The sequence below is a fragment of the Tenebrio molitor genome, chromosome 4 (genome assembly GCF_963966145.1).
Source record: "Tenebrio molitor chromosome 4, icTenMoli1.1, whole genome shotgun sequence".
Taxonomy (NCBI): Eukaryota; Metazoa; Arthropoda; class Insecta; order Coleoptera; family Tenebrionidae; genus Tenebrio; species Tenebrio molitor.
Genome location: NC_091049.1, coordinates 14,998,916 through 15,005,793, shown reverse-complemented (window position 1 = coordinate 15,005,793; position 6,878 = coordinate 14,998,916). Strand labels below are relative to the sequence as shown.

Sequence of the window (6,878 nt, the reverse complement as noted above, 5' to 3'; positions counted from 1 at the left end):
CAGCAAAGAAAATTTTAAAAATGTACTCAAAATAATTATAAGTAAATAAGATGCTCAAAATTTATTTCGACCATTAACTTCCACACACCTTTCAATTCTGGAATAAAAACTCTGTGAAGTTCTTGTTGCAGGATCATTTCATATAGATGAAATTTCAAAGACTTTAAAGTTCTAATAATCGTGCTTTGTGAGACATTCAGTGTAGCCGCTACTACTCTTGTGCTTGTGTGTGGATTTTCAGTTACCTAATCAACAACGGCATTTTGAAAGTTAATATTTTTGGGGAGTGCATCCCTTACTCGTGGAAATTCTTTAACACTGCCAGTATCTTCAAACAGCTTTACAATTCATCTGATATTCATTTCGGAAAATTTATCATTTTCTTGACTGGCCTGAAGAATTCTTGCTGCGGCTCGATAGCACCGGTGACACTCTCCATACGTAAAAATAATATTAATTTCCTCTTGCTCTAAGAACAACATCTTGTATAAAAGATTATTTCAAAGATTGCACGAACTTTTTTACTTTGACGTTGTCAAATAATAAATTAATTATGTTTTTTTTTTGTAAATCAGTAAGCCGTGAAGTACTTTTTTACGTAAATACACACTGGTGAATGAAGTCTGAAAATTGTCTTTATTTAACATTAATTTATTGGTCAATAATAAGCACTAGGATAATTATTAGGCAGAAAATCTACACAGAAACATTTGATATGCATGTTAAAAGTTATAATGTTAGGAAATGCTGAAAATATTTTTTTTTTCATTAATTTTTTTCTTGAATATTCCTCTTCTGTCCAGATCCTTGTTAATTTTTGTAGTGCCTATGTAAAGAGGGCAATGCAGCCTTTATTAAGACTAAATACCGTTGAGCAGTCATTTAAAATAACGAAGATATTCAAATATAAAGTTTAAGCAGACGCACCCTGTATGTATAAACAACGAAAACGAAGTGACAAATATCACGATTGGTGATATTTGTGGTCCTTGTACCTAATTATAATAAGGATGCGATGTTTTTAATTTTATATGGTTTTCATGATCCATCGTTAAATAAATCAGTAATGTTATTTTTGATACCTTCTTCAATTGTTAATTCACGTGTGGAATATGGTCACTTTATTGCAAGAATTGCATCCGAATTTATTAATCCATCTCTTTGCTAAAAATGATTTATATTTATCAATAAACATGGCACAACTTTTAACATTCAACCCGATAATGTACTCCAATTTTTCTGTCGCTTTGTTGTGTTACAGAATTTCGAATGGATGATTTTTCTGAATACAAAATTTCTTTTCTTTATACCATACTGTTATTAGGATTTATCAGTACTCAATGCTTGATTGATATGACACCTATAACAGTCTAGGCCGTTATTCAAAATTATCAGACCGAGGCCGTTATTTTTGCTGCCGTTGCTACGGTTACGGCACAAATGACAACTAAATTTAATTTTTGAAGTAAAGAGAAATGTCAGTCTTACAAATAAATCATCGTTAAATGTTAAGTATTATTGGTATAAAGAAAACTATAAAACAACATACGGCCGATATGGATATAACAGACTCGGTTGATTATAAAATCTCGGCTCGCCTCGATTTTACAATATCTCAACCTCGTCTGTTATACAGGGTTATTCACGAGAGGGGTACTTCTGAATTTTTATTTTGCCGCAACCAACAATACCAATGGCAGTAACTACTAAATCAAATGTGTTATTTCTTTTAAATTAGAAATCAAAGTAAGTTGGATAGATTTGTGAGAAATGTCAGATTGGCAGATAACCTGTATTTAATCAAAATTCAACAAATAAATAAACAAATTAAGTTAATGTAAAAGGCGTTCGAAGTGTCTACCATCGGCTTCTAAACATCCGCAGCGGTGACAGAATTCTTTCCACACTCCATAAATGGGAGCATGTTGTTCTTTTCGTCGTTATTGTATAAACAAATTTTTCGAATTCACAAAGATTTTTTGCTTTAACGTCAAAGAGACAGGACTAAGAGCCATCGCTGATTCAGTTATAATTATTTTCAAAATTTGAAATCAAGATATTGTTGGACTGTGTATAATGGGTTGCGGTAAAAAGAAGTTCAGAAATACCCTTCCCGTGAATAACCCTGTATAACCCATATGGGCCTAATACCGTTATATACTATTACCGTATTTGTAGTGTCAGTATTCCGAAATAATCGTTTATGGGATAACGGGAACGGGTTTATTGGCCGTCGTCTGTGTCGGCATTTCTACCTGACAGAAATGCATGCATTTTGTGACCATAACTTCTGCTCGAAGGACCCCCGGAAAATTGATTGACACCCGTCAAAATTTACAGAGTATACAACCCACATTCCCCGAAACTGGAATTTTATTTTACTCCACTGGAGCCTTAATAATGGTTTGTCTGTTTTTTGAAGCAGTACATGACTCAACAGATTACCTGGCGTCTTATGATTTGAATATTGTTTCCATCATTATCTGATAATATATTTTTTACTTTACAACCTTATTTTATTCAAATAAATTCGTTAAACACTTGGGACGCCACCGGACATTGCTTCCGTCTCACGATGAATAAGAACGGAACAAAAACTCGGCAAAAACCATACAGTCGACCTGTTCAGCAATAAACACCATCGCAAGTCGTTTTAACTAGCATTATTCCGTGCGCTGATGGTATTTATAATATGAAACCACGTCAATTGTGAGCAATTAGTACTTGGGCTACTTGGTTAGCGTTTTTGCATGCAATTATACAGGCTTATTCTAAATGATTGTATTCGAAGTAGGCCATGCCCATGATATTACATTTTTGCCGCTTTCATGTGAACTGTCAGTTTTGTGGCTGTCACTGTCATTTTTTAGGTGAAAAGTGCAGTGATGAGATTTTTAGTTATTTTTATTAAATTAACGATTGAATCCAGAAATATTGAGTTGTTTTACAATCAATTTTAAAAATAATGAGTTGTTTTGTGTGTAGGTACCAGTGACGGCTCGTGTTTCGCGAATATGGGTCGGCCGAACATGGGTAGATCGGTAAAGCTCTAATTAGTCAATTTAACTTTTTGATAGGCATCCGCGTGACAAATGTAAAACTAACAAGTGCAAGTTGCATATTAATCAAAAAATTAAATCTTACGACAAGAACCACGAGGAGGTCTAGAGCATTCTTGCCAGGAAAGGAAATAGGAAAATAGGATGTAGGAAAAGGTCAGGTTCGGGGGTAGATCACAAAAAAAAAAATCTAAAAATTAAAAAACAAAATAAATTCTAAAAATTGGAATAACAAATTATAAAACTCTGAAAACAAAAATAAACTTCTCAAAATTAAAATAAAACCCTTAAATCTAATTAAAAAAAAAAACAATAAATAAACTGAAAACATAAAACAAACTACAAAAACAACTAAATAATTTTCTGAATAAAAACCTATTCATATTTGTATATTAAATCAATTTTACGCGATTTAGTCGTTGCAAAATCATCAAGAATTTTTGTATAAAAATTTTCGTCTTTAATTAATTCTTTAACCAACCCTCGTTCAATTGCTAAAACCGACAAATTATTTAAACGGGATTGGGACATTGTATTTCTACTGTAGGATTTCACACGTTTTAATGCCGAAAAACTTCTTACTACCGATGCTGATGTTGGCGGGAGAGATACAATTAAACAAAACAATTTATATATTTCCGGAACATCGGTAATGATATCATTTTTATTAATGAATTCTATCATTTCTCTAACGGTAGGTGAATTACCAAAAATTAATTTATCCGAATACAGAACTTGCAATCTTTCATTATTAAAGAAACCTCGATAATTATTAATTAAAGAATTAAGTTGTTTTTCGGAAAAATTACGACTGAACACATCAAACTTATTGCTGTCAATTAATTCCAAAAAATTAAGGGATGAAATGTCTTTAAACCGTATTTCAATTTGATTTATAAGTAAGTCTAAAATTTCGAAAAATAATAGTTTCTTAGACAAGTTATCTGTTAAGTCAGTCTTGTGTCGCTTAGCGGACGGAGGCAATACATCCTGCATTTTTTTAATTTCCAAATAAAGATTATTAAAATAGTTATCATTTCTAAAATTTTTTAGAGTTGCTACAAGTGAAATTATTCTTTCATTACAGTACGTTATATCGGATAACCTATTTTGGATTATGGAAAAAACGGTTTCTGTATGAGTGAAAATTAAATGAAAAGTATGTAACAAAAACACGAAATCAAAGTCGGTCAACAATTTTTTAAAACCGATAGATTCTCGTATCGAAATGTCATCCCATTGCTCTAAATTTTCAATTATGTGATCAAAAACTTCAATTAAATTTGTTCTTTTATCGAATAATGTATTGACAACGCGAGATTTAAAGTTCCATCTGGTCTCGGAGTTACTTGGTAATGTTTTTTTACAAATTGAATCCAAGAGGTTGGTACGTTTAGTAGATTTTGTAAAAAATGCAGAAAATCCCGAAACGTTTGAGAAAAAAATTCTACATTCTCTAATTTGTTTACACGAATCTTGCAATACTAAATTTAATTTATGGGCGTAACAATGTGTAAAAAGTGCTTGAGGAGCAATTGATTTAATTTTCTTTTGTAAACCGTTAAGCTCTCCTGCCATCACCGCTGCCCCATCATATGTTTGTCCGACTAATTTTGTTTCAATATTAAAATGACCAAAATTTTGTTGCAGCAGACTGAAAATGTCATTTGCAGTTCGACCATCGCTTACGTTAAAAAATCCGAGAAACCTTTCCAAAACTTTACCGTTGCTAACAAAACGAAAAATAACAGACATCTGTGAAAAACATGTGATATCTGTAGTCTCGTCTATTTGCCACGAAAAACATACGGCGCTGTTAATTTCATCATAAATGGTTTTCATTACAATTTTTGTTACCGAGTCGATTAAGTCGTTTTGAATTGTTTTTGATAGCCCAGTAAAAACAGGAGATAAAGAAGGATCTATAAATTTATTAAAATTTTCATCTAAAGTAGCGGCAAATTTGGCTAACTCTTTAAAATTACCTTGATTATCTGAATGTACCGATTCATCATTACCCCGGAATGCCAATTCTTGTGTAGACAAAAAAATTGTCATATTTATTAAACGTTTAACCATTTCTCGATTTTCCCGGACCTTTTCATTGTATTTTTTAATATATTCTTTATGACCGCTGTCGATTGCATTTACAATATTTTGTTTACCGAACAATTTAAATTTTATTGCCGAATGTGTATGTTCTTTAGACATTTCGTGTTTAACTAAAGCGCGATGAATTTCTTTTAAATTGTCGTACCCTACCGAATTGTAAGGATTTTTATTTACCGAAAAGAGTACACAATACCAGCAAAACAATTTATTACGAACCTGGCTGCCCGTTAACCATATATGTTTCTGGTACAGAGTTTTAGAAAACGCGCGATTATGACCACTTTTCGATTGTATTAAATCAACCATTGAGGGTTGTGGAACTGGCAATTTCTTCACAAATATTTTGTCATCATAAGACAATGTATGAAATTTATTTACCAATAAATAGTTAATCAAATCGGCATTGGTACTCACTACATCTTTTACATTTGCCATTGTCGGTGTGTTTACCTACTTACGGTACTTACCACTTACACTCACAATTTAAATAATACTATAATAATTAATAACAGATTAAACACACAAAACAGAAACAAAAGACGATACGTTAAACGGTTAGGAGCAGACGTGAATTTGAAATTAAGGAATTAAACTACGCAAACGCAAACTCTAAGGTTCTCGATGATAAAATAAATAAGGTAGCGACAACTCATTGTTTTACGGGATGTTTGTATCGTGTCACGGGATGTTTGTATCGTGTCGATTAACTTGCATATTGCATAGACTCCAAATTAAGTGAGATGGAAATATTGGCGCAACCGTTGTCGTTACCTTAGCAAACTCAGTTTAGCAGCGCCACAGCGCTGAAACAGCTGTCGGCCAAATTAACTTTTGCCGGGCTTGTGTGAAACGAGCTAAGCTATCCGTTACAAGTTAGAGCAACATAACTTAAGATTGGTGAGACGAGACAGCTGGACGTACTTCTGAATGTATTCATCGTTTCAAAATCGCAGTGCAAAGATTAGTCTGTGTGCACTCGGCAAATACGTCACTGGCCGACCCTTCCCCTTCCTTGGCCGAATGTATTTATTACCTATTTAATAAACACTTGCCGCAGGAGCCTAGGAACGGCTTTGTCAATTATTGCCGTAGTTTTGTAAATATTCGTATGCATTTAATTTTTGTAATGGTGAAAAAATAACTTTAACTTCAATATCTAATTTAAATTGGTCTTTACTGAGGCAATTAAAAAAAAACGATGAAGGCGAACAGACATCATAATTTATGTTTAGTAGAATTTTGCGTTTATTAAGTGGATTTTTATTTACACACACATTTTTTTTTCAAAACTATCCTGGATGCGTTTAGGTATTTATACTACATAATATGTGTATTTACAGCACATACGGTACACAGTACAATGTAATTAGGTACGAGACAGAAATGTAAATTGTAATTTAAGTTGTTATTTGTCTTTGAAGAAAAATAACGTAAACATTTTTTTATCAGAAAATATGAAAATAAAATTCGTAATTTTGTGTGGTACGGCCCGGCCGACTCTGCCGCCCCTAACGAGCCGTCACTGGTAGGTACTCACTTATTCACATCATTTTGATGTTTTTATATGTGGAGCGGCAATAATAAATTTTACATTCAGTTTTCACGCCTACTTCGACTACAATCATTTAGGATAACCCTGTATTAGGAACTGATTCTCAGCTTCCTACTAACGCCTATCGGAATCCGATCTCTGGTCATAGCCTCCTT

The 6,878-nt window shown here is 32.8% G+C and overlaps 1 long non-coding RNA gene across 1 annotated transcript; it reads left to right on the top strand.

The window, feature by feature from the left end:
- The first annotated feature begins 2,607 nt into the window (after positions 1-2,607).
- On the top strand, positions 2,608-6,257 carry LOC138127650 (uncharacterized). Its single transcript, XR_011158323.1, has 2 exons — positions 2,608-3,215; positions 4,713-6,257. It is a non-coding gene; the product is annotated as an uncharacterized lncRNA (long non-coding RNA).
- Positions 6,258-6,878: the final 621 nt, after the last annotated feature.